We start from the raw sequence: 13,502 nt of genomic DNA on the forward strand, positions 1-13,502 counted from the left end.
AACCACTTGTAATACAGATTTGCTTTTGGTGTCAAATTGCTCAGAATATACATATTTATATTCAGTCTAACACAACTTTTACCCCAAAAAATGACCGGAAATGCTTTTACTGACCTTTGACCAAACTTACTTACTTAATGTCTTAAGTGGGTGCCATGATAATTTGTCTCCACACATCTCTATCAAGCATGCTCTTTCTCAGTTCACTCAGGTCTAGTTTGGTATCTTTCAACAGAATGTCAAGCCAAGTCAGTTGAGGTCTTCCCACTTTCCTTTTCTCTTCTGGTTCCCAAAGGAGAACTCTTGAGGCAGGCTCAGAGCTTCTCATAACATGACCGGCCAGGCCCATGCGACGTCTTTGAATGATGTTCTATTGCTGATCCATCCAGTGCGAGAGTTATAGAAGGTGATGAGGGGTTTAAATGTATGAATTGGGTCTTCTTGATGTTTAAGTATAAACCTATACCTTGTGTGGCTTGTTGAATTCTGTGCAGTAGATTTTCGGCAGCATGTATGGAATCTTCAAGAATGGCGATGTCATCGGCAAAGTCCAGGTCTGGTAGTACTTCAGCTGGATGTCTTCTACTACGCCTACGGTGGAGGTTGAGACCGTCTGATGATGTAGTTGCTGATCGCATTGCGTAGTCAAGGCAGACAATAAACAAGAATCGAGCAAGAGGGTCTCCTTGAAGTACGCCAGAGTCGATGTTGAAGCAATCAGTCTCACCATCTGGAGTCAGGACAACTGCTGATGTATTGATATACATTACTCTGATGGCTTCTACAATTTTATGAGGGAAGCCGTATGCTAAGAGGATCTTCATCATGATGTTGCGATTGATGGAATCAAAGGCTTTGCGAAAGTCAATAAAGATAATGACTGCCTCCTTGTGATGGTTCTTACCTCTTCAACAATTCTCCTCAGTGCAAGAATGTGGGTAGTTGTTGATCGAGCCTGACGAAAGCCATTCTGGTTGGGGAGTAGATCTTCATTAATCACAGGACGTATCCTATTTAAAATCAGACGATTGTAGATCTTTGCAGCCAATTGTGATAATGAAATACCCCTGTAGTTATCTGGTTTTGAAAGATCACCTTTTTTCGGGATAGGAACGATCCCAGAAATTCCCCATTCTGATGGCCTGTTTCCGTCAAGAGTTTGATTGCAGAAAGGAGTGAGAGCTTTCTGGGTGCCAGGTAATTTCCATATTTCGATGGGAAGACCGTCAAGACCAGGTGCTTTGCCAGATTTCATCTGTTTGCAGGCAATTGACACCTCAGCCTCGGAGAACTTCTCGGAGCTTATCTGGTGGTTGAAGTTGAAGATTTTTGCAGATATCCATGTCATCTACCACTGAAGTCTTCACCGATAGTAGTTTGTGGAAGTGAGTTTTCCATGCTAGAAGACGATCCTCTCCCATGATGCAAGAACTTTGAGATCTCTTCCCTGAGAGTTGTTTGACAAGTTGCCATGCAGATCTTAAGCTATTGGCCGATGCTGGTTGATCGAAAAAATGACAAAAAAAAAACACATTTTCGGGTTAAATTATTCTTTAAAATGTCAATGGACACACTGTATGGTATAAAATGGAAACATATACAATATGCTACCCATTGCTACCCAACTTGTATTGAAAATTTTTAATTAGGAATATGACTTTATGGAAAATGTGCATAATTGACTTCAGTATTTAGAATTATTATTAATTTATCTTTATCAACTGGTACGACCTTTCCTGATGATTTGAAGTTGGGTCTAGTTACATTTATTTTAAAGAAGCCTTCACTGGATCATACTTGCATGGCAAATTTTCATTCTATTTCTAATGTCACTTTCTTATCTAATAGATCCTTGAGAAATGCGTTGCTTTAGATCTCATACATTTTCTTGACGACAATAATCTGTTCGACCCTCTTCAACCAGCACCACAGTACAGATTCAGCCATTCTCAAGGTGCATAATGATATTATTTTAGCTCTGGATAAAGGTAATTGTCTTTTTTCTGTGTACCTCGACCTGTCGGCAGCTTCTGATACCATGGACTATTCCATTCTTATTGCAAGACTCTCGTCTATTGGTATCCGTGGATCTGCTCTAAATTGGTTCAAGTCATATTTGTCTTCTATAGGAAGCAGCAGGTCCAGATTGGTAATGTCAATCCACCTATCGACCTGAAATGCGGTGTTCCTCAAGGATCAATACTGGGTCCAGTATTGTTTTTAGTTAACATCTCGCCCATGAGTGATATCATTAAGAGACATTGTGTCCAATATCATGTGTACGCAGATGATACACAACTGTACATCAGCTTTAATCCAGCAGAGTTTAATGAGGCGAAGTCGGTTATCGAAGCTTGTGTTGTTGATGTTCTGTTCAGGATTGGCTAACTAAAAACATGCTGTTTTTAACCCTGGTAAAACAGAAATCTTATTTCTTTATTCAAAACACTTCAAGAAATTGGCCATTGCTAGAAACATCAATCACATCATCGTTGGAGGTTAGATATATCGGAGTTGTATTTGACTCAGCAACGATTATGTCCAGACATATCAACAACATTAGTAAATCTGATACCTACCACCTTCGTAACATAAGATCAATTCGCAAATCCTTAACCCACTCCTCGCTTATTAAACTTGTCCATGCACTAATAACATCACGGTTAGACTACTGCAATGCCATTTTGTTTGGTCTACCAAATAAAGAACTTAATAAACTACAACTAAGTCTTTCCTTTTTTATACCAAATATTTCATTACAACGCTAGAATTATTTCACCCAAAATAAACTTGCATTAATTTATACTAATTTTTGTCTAAATTTAATAAAATATGCATATTTTCCAAAAATAACATCACATAATTAAATACAAGTTGGGTAGCAAAGTGTGTCCATTGACATTTTAAATAATAATTTAACCCGAAAATGTGTTTTTTGGTCAAAGGTCAGTAAAAGCATTTCCGGTCATTTTTTTTGGGTAAAAGTTGTGTTAGACCGAATATAAATATGTATATTCTGAACAATTTGACACCAAAAGCAAATCTGTATGACAAGTGGTTGTCGAGATATAAGAACCACACATTTCTAACCCTTGACCCCGATTTTGGGCATGTTCGCCCCAGATAACGAATTTGACACATATCCCATGTTGTTCCTTGGGGTCAAATTATCCTATAACAGTTGAGATATTCTCTCCTAAATTGAATGCATACAAATCTTACTCAGGTCCTACACTAGCAGTAGTTATTAATGAATAAAGGTCAATGACCTTTGACCCGACTATCTGACCAATGGCACAAGTAACCCGAAATTTGCAAAAACTTTATTTTGTTGTTTGACCACTAAAACATAGATGTAGAAACCACATTTGTCTTTTTAAACCCAGGAGTTGAGGAGTTATGAGCCATCAAATGCCACAAAAAGGTCACTGACCTTTGACCCTCAATATCTCACTAACGCAGCAACTAGAAGGCTGCAAAAATTTTTTGGTAATTATTGACACCTAAAGGTACAAGAAAATACCAAAAGACCTTTTATTAGAATTTTTTCAAGGTCAAACCATATATAGCCTCTACTATAAGAAAATATCATACATAAAAGTAATATGTGTGAACAGGGAAAGAAACTTTCTGTTTTCTCTAACTTAAGAATACAGTAAACTTAAATTCACTTTATGCGTAACTTTTGAGTTTCTTTACTAGGGTAGGAGGCACTCAGTCCGGGATGCGATTTTTTTTTTCGTACATAAGTTGGGGACCCCTCATGAAACGTCACAAAATAAACATGAATAATTCATCAGTTAAATTTGTTGTTCCGTGTGCACCCAAGCGTATAGCAACAAGAAGTGGTTACACAAGTGCGGTACGATTTTAGGCCTATCTCCGCTGTTGTTGCGGTGTGCGATTTCATAGAAGAATAGCGGCGTTTTGTGTGGATTGTCAAAATAATCAGCCTTTAGTTTATGGTGTTTTAATATAATTTATTACTAAAATAAATTATAGTTTCTATTCATACTATTAGGCCTAATTATTAGTCTCTAAACCCATGTCTATTCTAGTAGTAGCTGTGTGGGTGTGTGTGACGTGTGTGTGTTAGGTATGACACAATCCGAGTAATAAGTCAGCAAAATTAAACAATAAACATTACACAAAAATACATTTTTTATTCTCGTGGGTCTAATCTTCCCATCTCATGTGTTCATATACGCGCATTTTTAAAGTTCCTTTGAGTACATGTAGGCTAGTCAATCTAGCATTTTGAGTGAAACAAATTGCAAACAGAGATTTCTTTTTTTAAATGGTCACATATGATAAGGTAATTATTTTTTGAGCATCACACCTCTGACACTCATCCCGAAGTATGCAAATTAGGGTGAAATTACAGGGTTACCATATCTTAAAAACTACTAATCGTAGAGAGTTCATTTTTGCACAGTCTGGTTCAGAATATATATATTTATATTTGCTCTAATGAGACATTTTACATAAAAATGTCCGGAAGTACCAAATTTTGACCCTTGACCCCATTTCTCAATATTTACATAAATATGTGATTAAAATTTCTGTAGAGACTTTATTTTGGACTCAATGACTTGGATATTGTTTTTCAATACCCACCATAGAACTGTATTATAATTCCTAAAATCACAACTTCGTCACGCACCTTGAAAGTATGCAAATTAGTAGTATAAGTAATATTAAATATGCAAATTAGGGAGTGAAATTACACCGTTGCCATATCTCGAAAACCGCTAATGCTAGAGTGTTGATTTTTTCACTAAAATATTTAAAATGTATATATTTATATTTGCTGTAATGAGACATTTTACAAAAAAATGCCCGGAACTATAACATTTGACCCTCGACCCCATTTCTCAATATTGTATATATAATTAAAACTAAAATGTCTGTAGAGACTTTGTTTTGCCCTTAAATGACTCAGATACAGGTTTCTAATAGCCAACATAGGAATGTTTAGTAAATCTCAAAATCACACCTGTATCACTCACCTTCAAAGTATGCAAATTATTAGTACAAGTTACATGAAATATGCAAATTAGGGGGTGAAATTACAGGTTCCTATATGTATCGAAAACCGCTAAGGTAGAGAGTTGATTTTTTCAAAAACTTGTTCAGAATGTACATATTTATATTTGCTCTAATGAAACATTTTACGAAAAAATGACCGGAAATACAACAATTGACCCTTGACCCTATTTATCAATGTTTGCATACATAATGCGACTAAAATGTCTGTAGATAATTTTTTTGGACTCAAATGACTCGGATACAGTTTTCCTATTGTCAGCATAGGACCTCTTTGTAATTCCCAAAATCACATCTTTGTCACATACCTTGAAAGTATGCAAATTATTAGTACAAGTTACATGAAATATGCAAATTAGGGGTGAAATTACAGTCTTCCCATATCCCGAAAACCATTAATGCTAGAGAGTTGATTTGAATTCAGAGTTGATTCAGAATGTACATATTTATATTCGCTGTAATGAAACATTTTATGCAAAAATTGTCTTGATTGAATTATGACATTTGACCCTTGACCCTATTTCTCAATATTTTCATATAATTCAACTAAAATATCTGTACAGACTGTTTTGGCCTCAAATGACTCAGATACAGGTTTTCTATAGCCAGCATAGAACTGTAGTAATTCTCAAAATCACACCTTTGTTACTTCCCTAGAAAATATAAAAATTAGTAGTACAAGAGGTGAAAGTTGCCATATCTCTATCGGTCATTAGCGTTTTTCGAGATACATAAGGCTGTAATTTGCATATTTCATATAACTTGTACTAATAATTTGCATACTTTCGAGTTGCTTGACTTTTGGAATTACTAAACGATCCTATACTGGCTATATAAAACCTGTATCCAAGTCATTTGAGGCCAAAACAAAGTATGTACATACATTTTAGTTGCATTATATGCAAATATTGAGAAATAGGTTCGAGGGTCAAATGTCATACTTTCGATAAATTTTTTTTTCAATAATGACCCAGATACAGGTTTTCTATAGCCAGCATAGAACTGTTTAGTAATTCTCAAAATCACACCTCTGTTACCTCGCTTGAAAGTATGCAAATCAGTAGTACAAGAAAGTTGCCATATCTCTCTCTCTCTCGGTCATTAGCGTTTTCGAGATACATAAGGCAATTCACTGTAATTTGCATATTTCATATAGCTTGTACTACTAATTTGCATACTTTCGAGGTGCTTGACTTATACTGGCTATATAAAACCTGTATCCGAGTCATTTGAGGCCAAAACAAAGTCTGTACATACATTTTAGTTGCATTATATGCAAATATTGAGAAATAATAATAATAATATCCTGGATTTATATAGCACCTAATGTTGTGTAACCTCTAAGCGCTGTACATAAACTAATACGAAAAAAGGGAATTCCAACCATGCCAAAACGAAGGCGTGATTTTGGGAATTAGTCGCATTATGTATGCAAACAATAATAAATGGGGTTGAGGGTCAATTGTTGTATTTCCGGTCATTTTTTCGTAAAATGTTTCATTAGAGTAAATATAAATATGTACATTCTGAACAAGTTATTGAAAAAATCAACTCTCTAGCCTTAGTGGTTTTCGATATATAGGAACCTTTAATTTCACCCTCTATTTTGCATATTTCATTTAACTTGTACTAATAATTTGCATACTTTGGAGGTGAGTGATACAGGTGTGATTTTGAGATCTACTAAACAGTCCTATGTTGGCTATTAGAAACCTGTATCGGAGTCATTTGAGGGCAAAACAAAGTCTCTACAGACATTTTAGTTTCATTTATATATGCAATATTGAGAAATGGGGTCGAGGGTCAAATGTCATACTTCCGGTCAATTTTTTGTAAAATGTTTCATTGGAGCAAATAGAAATATGTACATTTTGAATACGGCTGTGAAAAAATCAGCTCTCTAGCATTAGTGGTTTTCGAGATATAGGACAACTGTAATTTTTTCCCCTTATTTGCATATTTTATTTAAATTGTACTACTAATTTGCATACTTTCGAGGTGTGTGACAAATGTGTGATTTTGGGAATTACAAAGTGATCCTATGCTGGCTATTAGGAACCTATGTCTGGGTCATTTGAGGGCAAAATAAAGTCTCTACAGACATTTTAGTCACATTGTATATGCAAACATTGAGAAATGGGGTCGAAGGTCAAATGTTGTACTTCCGGTCATTTTTTCGTAAAATGTTTCATTAGAGTAAATATAAATATATACATTTTGAATAGATCAGTGAAAAAATCAACTCTCTCGGACTAGTAGTTTTTGAGATATGGTAACCTTGTAATTTCACCCTAATTTGCATATTTAAGCTAATTTGCATATCATCGGGATGAGTGACAGAGGTGTGATGCTCAAATGTTGATCTCCTCATCATATATGACCATTTAAAAAAGAAAAATCTCTGTTTGCAATTTGTTTCACTTTGGGCTGTTTTTTTTGCTAGATTGACTAGCCTTAATGCATATTGTTTGATAATAAAATAGCAGAATTAAAAAAATACAGTACACAAATTATACACATTCTGCAACACATTAACGGTTATTTCATTGACAGCTGCTAACCCCGAGTCAACTACACGGCAGTAACGTTTAAATTAACCGCCAGGAACAATAATTGCATTTTGGGTAATTCTAACGATTTTTGTCAACGACCACCCATTTATTTAACCGGTTATTTCGGAGCACAAATTGAGCAGAAACGCGGTCTTGTTATTTTTAATACATTTTAAAGAAAACGGTTAATTTGAGTTAAGCAGCTGAAACAGACTCTGAGTCAACTTCACTGCAGTATCGTTTGGATTAACCACCAGGACCAATTGCATTTTGATTAATTAACGATTTTTGTCAACGAACACCCACTGATTTAAACGGTTATTTTGGAGCAAAAATTGAGCAGGAATCAGTCAATATAAAATTACATTTTAGAAATAATGGGTTTATTCGGCTTTGCAGCAGAAACAGACCGAGCATATAACCGGTTAAAATGAGGATGATTAAATTAACCCCATTTTCTTGGAAGCAGAAACGGGACAAATTTCACATAACCGGTTTATATGCGTTCTAAAAAATACGGTTAAAACATCCATTCGAATGGAACTCGTTAATATAACGCCGTCTAACCGGTTATCGATGTGCAATTTTAGCAGCCACGCAGACTACGGATATTATACAACCGCTGTTCTCTCGTCAACTACCGTAGTATCTTGTGTACATTTGTACTCGTGATTTGACTTACAATAGAATAAAATAATTTAACATTATTTAAACAAGGCTATATACCTGGCAGGCCCAGTCGCGTGCACACATTTGAGTTATGTTTACCAAACCGACCGACATATAGTGAGCTATAGAGTCTTCGTTTGGGTCTTCGTTTTTGGTTCTTCGGTCTTCGTTTTGTATGCATGCATAATGATGTGTACAAAACGAATTATTGTCCTGCATGTACATTTGAAGTCGCCAGTTTTTTACCGCTGAAATCACTATGTATTCGAGAATCATCTGTGGGCACGACCTAGATGGTACGCGAGCGAAGTGAGCGTACCATCTAGTAAAGCCAATTAGTAGTCTCCGCAACTGAATGAAGAGTCTAGAGGCACTCTTAGGTAATTTATATTGATGATTTAAATAAATAATGAATTACATGTTTATTAATACGTAATATCAATATTCATGTAGGCCTATGTAATTGATAAAAATTGAATTGTAACATTTCCAAATTAGGACACGGCAGATGTAGTTCTGGTGCAGGTATCCTTTTTTTTTTTTTTGCTGTTTTTTATATTTGGTCACCGCTGCGTCGCTTCTTTCTTGTGTTTAACAATACTGAAATCTTTTTTACACTTAAAGCCTAACTTCAATACAGCAATGAGTAACAAATGATTTTTTAATGACGTAGACGTAAAAATATTTATATATTTTTAAAAAGAATTAAATTGAAAAAATACAAAATAAACCAATGATACTGTAGGACAATTTAATACAGTACCTGTATTACCATGTTGATAATGATTTTTCTTTTATATTTTTGCAAATAGTTTAGGAACCTGTATCCGTCATATAATGTATTGTTTTGATGTATTATGTTAAATTGGATGCACCACTTCTGTGGGTGCCACCGATGCAAAGGTGTCATTTCCTAATAAATTATTATTATTATTATTATTAGTGTTATTATTATTATTATTATTACAGTAACCATAAAAAAAAACCAATAAATCATTCTAAAATTAGGTTAAAACAATTTGTTTAAATGATTTAAAATTGTACTAACACTTTAAAACCACGTAGGCCTATAGGGGCCTACCTTTATTCTTTTCATTATTTCCATTATTTACACATGTACATTGCGTTCCATTTTTATCTTTGTGTTATATTCTTATTTAACACAAATGTATTTTCTCAGAGTACAGTATATTTCTAATTTGTTTTACTCTTGTTTCATTAACATGACAGGAATACATGATATAATCATTATTTGTAAACATTATTTATAATACAATTTTGTTAAGAACATAGGCCTACTACATACATAAATCTCCTAAAGTGAACGACCAAACTGTATCTTCATTCAGTCGTTAAGATCGACTTCAGTCACTCGGTCTAGGAGAGTATATTACTTCTCTCTCTCTTATTTGTAGTTCTGATTAGAATCGAATAATCTTAGATTTTGCCATATATAAACTTACAAATACACATCTTTGATATTACTATTATGTTATTGAGTATTTTGTAGACACCTTACTCGTAAAATTATCACAAGCAAATATAAAATTATAATCTAAAATTGTAATTCTTGATTTGTGAACTTATATTAATATCTTCAGCATTGTTCCATATTTCTCTTATTTGTTTTTAATGGAAGAAGAAATTTCGGTTTCGAGTTGATCATCAGCCGTTAGCCATTAGCACATTAGACTCGTAACTTTCATTATACGAATACGATTAATGTTATATTTTGACATGTTAGTAGCATGACATTTCTACGTTTAAGTACATACCGGTATCTCACTATTGTTAGTTATTCAATTACACATTCTACTATTAGTATATTAATAGCTATTCGCGCCTGCTTTGTTTTAGACTGGCACCTTTAAAGCAGTTTATCAAACACTATATATGTCGAGAATCCATACGGTGATCATTTATCTGTAAATACTGTATGTTTTTGTTTTATGCACTTTAATGTACTTTTTTTGTAAGTAGCACTAAATAGACCATCATAAACAATTGCACTAAATGTATCTAAGTTAAAGGTAAAGGTAAAAAACATAAGGTATTTTAGTTTTTAATAGAGATATTATAGAGAGCGGTATCTTATAATATAGATATTTTAGGTTTAAATAGAGGTATCTTTAATAATAAGAGATATTTCTCGATTTAAAATTAAACATTTATATTTTTCGAATAAATGGCAGTCCAGAAGCCGTAGAAAAACTAAAACTTAAAATTAATTCAACTATATTAGGTTGAAAAAAAACCTACATTATGAAAACATCAGCATCTTTTGATTTTGTGACAATGTTTTGTTACCAAGTACTTATTTTTATGCATTGTTGGTTCTTTAGTATATATTATTGATTCACTACTACTACTACATTAAAGAAAACTGAATTTACGATATTTAAGCCGCAGGATAGTCTGTAGATTCACGTTTATGGTATATTATTATTATTAGATTGAAAGTCGAATAACATAGCAACTAGAGCATATTGATTTTATGAAGAGAAACATGTTTTGTCATCAATAGTAGTGTCTTTTGTGTATTATCGATTCACGAGCAAATCTAACTATTTGCACTCAATAGAACAGCATTGAATTCGATGTAGCGTATTGTTAGGCATATCAAGGCTTATTTTATGTTATGAATTTATGAATACAATGGTACAAATACAAAGTGTTAGAGAATAGACCTTACTTTTTAGCCAAAACCTAAAGCATTCGAGAAAGCAGCGATCCCATTTTGGATACAGAGCAATTATAGACGGCGCACACTATAATACAGGTTGATTGAACGAGAACGCTATCCATTCTGTCGTGGAAAAAAATAAGCGCGAACAACCCCATTTACATGGCTGCACAAGTTAGTGTTTACTGGCTAACCGACCGATCGACCGACCAACCGACCGACCGACATAGTGTAACTGTAGAGTCGCGTTGCACACGACTAAAAACGAAATTTCACTCTCAATGAGGAGCGAGTTCAATACAACATTTATTTCATGTGACCCATACTTTTCCAATAACATTACAGTATGTTATAAATATATACTGTAAAACCTCGAAAAAAAAGCCCCTTTTTTCGAAATGAGCTTATTTTTGGTCTGCAAACGTAATCTTGAAAAGAAATCCACTCGAAATCAATCCCACTGGGCTGCTTTTTAAAATAGTATGGGCTTCTTTTGAGACTATGTTATTTTGATCACAAACATGTAAAATTGTCACAAAAACCCTATTATCTTTAGTTTGCAAAATTAATCTCGAAAAGAAGCATATCTTGAAAAAGAAGCCCACCAAAGAGATCTAAAAAAGAAGTATGTGGGTTTCTTTTAGAGGTTTTACGGTATATGCTATACTTATTTTGTTCATGGTTGAACCGAATAAACAATCTTTATGAATACATAAAAATAACACAATCCACTTCGTTTCAAGTTTATTAGGTTGAAATAAAAATAATATGAAAATATATATTGATTTAAAAAAAATTCCTGTCATAAAATACTTGTTTCTTTTGTATAATGAGAAATGAAGCAGCAATTTGCATTTTGTTCGTAATTATCGATTTAATACAACTGTAATGATGTGGGTACTAGTTTGACAAAAAAAGTGTGATGTACCCAAATATGGTAGTGATAAGACATCATTGTGTCCATATATGGGAACATCACATTTTTTTGTCACAAAGTTTGATAGTATAGAGTTTCAGAAAAGGAACAATACAGGCTATACATTTACAAGTGATTGATTTTAAAGACACGACAGACGTATATTCTCTATATAATAATATATTAATTACAGCACATATAAATAGAGGTAAATTATTATATGCCTAATATAACATTATGCCTAATATAATATTTAAACGTGTTTTAGAAATGGCCATTTTGAAAAGACACAGTCCTTCTCCGAGACCTGTGAAATACAAAAAAAAATAATTTAATGATTGATAATAAAGTATAAAATTCGTGCTAATTGTGGATTTACCATACCTTCCTGTATATATGGCATCTGCTGAATAAAATGTTTTAAAATGAATTTTAAGATAACATGCTTAAATGATTCTCTAGTTAATATTAATATCTGTGTATTTGATACTATTAACCTCTGTCTACACTATCAAACTTTAAATGACAAAAAAATGTGATGTCAGTTTAAACGAACAGTGTACTGGAAAGTTAACGGATTCAAAATAAAATTCATACAATGCTAGACTTGCTCCAAGTCTGTATTCATTGTCTCTTTTTTTATTTATTTGTTTCTATTTCGATTTTTATCTGAAAATACAAAATCAAGTAGTATACTTATGAAACGCCATATGTGCCAAAATATTTATCTTTTTACTAATATTAAGACAAATCTCCGTCTGGAACCCAGACTAATACAATGCATGCAATGATCTTATTGATCATCATCGATTTAAATGATTATCCTATGTAGTTCTAGGAAGTGTTTTCTGTAGGGATATTTATTATTTCTTGTCGTTTGTTATCGTCCTAGTTTAAACAACACTACATTTATTGCACATTAAAACCTTCTCTGCTCTTCTATTATTACTGTTTAACAACAAATTTTTCTTGGTATTTTTTTACTTAATTTTAACTTAAGCTTGATTTTTTTAAACGTTTTAAACTTTTACAATTGTACATATTATTTGTCTTTCTTGTGCTATCCCCTTGTTATTGCTTGTTATTGTGCATTTGACTGCCTTCTGTTTGTACTATTTTGTTATGAATTTTTATGAAAATATAAAATAATATATCTTAAATCTTTACAAATACACTTATGTTTTAAATAATTAGAATTGTCTTTTAAGCAAATAAACAATTACACATTTAATTATACCTAAGTTTTCATTGGTGTTTTTTGTTGTTGCATAGTTTGCTGCTTATTGCGCTCCATATAAGGTAACGATTATACAGATTCATGCAGTTCCAGTGCATAGATACCATTAACCAATTAAATGGATGCAAAGCTGTAAATTCCCTTTGAATCTTAGTGAATAAATAAAGGTGTGAACAAAGAATATAAGAAAAAAATAATTTCATTGTTTTTTTTTGTTGTTGCATAGTTTTGCTGCTTATTGCGCTCCATACAAGGTAACGATTATCCAGAGCCATGCAGTTCCAGTGCCTAGATACCATTAACCAATTAAATTGCTGCAAAGCTGTAAATTCCCTTAGAATGTTTAGTACATAAATAAAGGTGTGAACAAAGAATATTATAAGAAAATATCATTTCACC

Source organism: Antedon mediterranea, chromosome 3 (assembly GCF_964355755.1).
Source record: "Antedon mediterranea chromosome 3, ecAntMedi1.1, whole genome shotgun sequence".
NCBI classification, from domain to species: Eukaryota; Metazoa; Echinodermata; class Crinoidea; order Comatulida; family Antedonidae; genus Antedon; species Antedon mediterranea.